This window comes from Arachis stenosperma, chromosome 2 (assembly GCF_014773155.1).
Source record: "Arachis stenosperma cultivar V10309 chromosome 2, arast.V10309.gnm1.PFL2, whole genome shotgun sequence".
NCBI lineage: Eukaryota > Viridiplantae > Streptophyta > Magnoliopsida > Fabales > Fabaceae > Arachis > Arachis stenosperma.
Genome location: NC_080378.1, coordinates 56,691,618 through 56,693,566, shown reverse-complemented (window position 1 = coordinate 56,693,566; position 1,949 = coordinate 56,691,618). Strand labels below are relative to the sequence as shown.

Sequence of the window (1,949 nt, the reverse complement as noted above, 5' to 3'; positions counted from 1 at the left end):
TAATTTCTGCCTAGACAAGTTATCCAGTTCTTTGGTGAGCAAAGGAGGTTCGTTCTCCCAAGTCTCATTTCCAAATAACTTGTCATTTAGCTTCATGATTGCTCCAAGGTATTTAGCAACTTGCTCTTCAGTGACATACTCATCCTCTTCAGAGGAAGAATACTCATCAGAGCTCATGAAAGGCAGAAGTAAGTCCAATGGAATCTCTATGGTCTCATTTTGAGCCTCAGATTCCCATGGTTCCTCATTGGGGAACTCAATGGAGGTCAGTGCACGCCCATTGAGGTCTTCCTCAGTGGCGTTCACTTCCTCTCCTTCATCTCCAAATTCGGCCATGTTGATGGCCTTGCACTCTCCTTTTGGATTTTCTTCTGTATTGCTTGGGAGAGTACTAGGAGGGAGTTCAGTAACTTTCTTGCTCAGCTGTCCCACTTGTGCCTCCAAATTCCTAATGGAGGACCTTGTTTCAGTCATGAAACTTTGAGTGGTTTTGATTAGATCAGAGACCATGGTTGCTAAGTCAGAGTGGCTCTGCTTAGAATTCTCTGTCTGTTGCTAAGAAGGTGATGGAAAAAGCATGCTATTGCTAAACCTATTTCTTCCACCATTATTGTTGTTACCTTGTTGAGGTCTTTCTTGATTCTTCCATGAGAAATTTGGATGATTTCTCCATGAAGAATTATAGGTGTTTCCATAGGGTTCTCCTAGGTAATTCACCTCTTCCATTGAAGGGTTCTCAGGATCATATGCTTCTTCTTCAGATGAAGCATCCTTAGCACTGCTTGGTGCATTTTGCATTCCAGACAGACTTTGAGAAATCAAATTGACTTGTTGAGTCAATATCTTGTTCTGAGCCAGAATGGCATTCAGAGCATCAATCTCAAGAACTCATTTCTTCTGATTAGCCCCATTGTTCACAGGATTCCTTTCAGAAGTGTACATGAATTGGTTATTTGCAACCATTTCAATTAGCTCTTGAGCTTCTGTAGGCGTCTTCTTCAAATGAAGAGATCCTCCAGCAGAGCTATCCAGAGACATCTTGGATAGTTCAGAGAGACCATCATAGAAAATACCTATGATGCTCCATTCAGAAAGCATGTCAGATGGACATTTTCTGATCAATTGTTTGTATCTTTCCCAAGCTTCATAGAGGGATTCTCCATCCTTCTGTCTGAAGGTTTGGACTTCCACTCTAAGCTTACTCAATTTTTGAGGTGGAAAGAACTTTGCCAAGAAGGCATTGACTAGCTTTTCCCATGAGTCCAGGCTTTCTTTAGGTTGTGAATCCAACCATGTCCTAGCTCTGTCTCTTACAGTAAAAGGGAAGAGCATAAGTCTATAGACCTCAGGGTCTACCCCATTAGTCTTGACAGTGTCACAGATTTGCAAGAATTCAGCTAAGAACTGATGAGGATCTTCCAATGGAAGTCCATGAAACTTGCAATTCTGTTGCATTAGAGAAACTAATTGAGGCTTAAGCTCAAAGTTGTTTGCTCCAATGGCAGGGATAGAGATGCTTCTCCCATAGAAGTCGGGAGTAGGTGCAGTAAAGTCACCCAGCACCTTCCTTGCATTGTTTGCATTGTTGTTGTTTTCGGCTGCCATGTCTTCTTCTTCTTTGAAAATTTCTGTTAGGTCCTCTATAGAGAATTGTGCCTTAGCTTCTCTTAGCTTTCGCTTCAAGGTCCTTTCAGGTTCAGGGTTAGCTTCAACAAGAATGCCTTTGTCTCTGCTCCTGCTCATATGAAAGAGAAGAGAACAAGAAAATGTGGAATCCTCTATGTCACAGTATAGAGATTCCTTGAGGTGTCAGAAGAACAGAAAAATAGAAGAAAGAGGTAGAAGAATTCGAACTTAATCAGATAGAGTTCAAATTGTGCATTGAGAAGGAGTGGTACTCCATAAATAGAAGGATGTGGGAAGAGGGGAAGAGAATTCTCGAAAATTAA

General features: G+C 41.5%; 1 non-coding gene across 1 annotated transcript; it reads left to right on the top strand.

Annotated features, from left to right (window-relative positions):
* Positions 1 to 1,096: 1,096 nt before the first annotated feature.
* Positions 1,097 to 1,200, top strand: LOC130963824 (small nucleolar RNA R71). Its single transcript, XR_009079943.1, has one exon. It is a non-coding gene; the product is annotated as a small nucleolar RNA R71 (small nucleolar RNA).
* Positions 1,201 to 1,949: the final 749 nt, after the last annotated feature.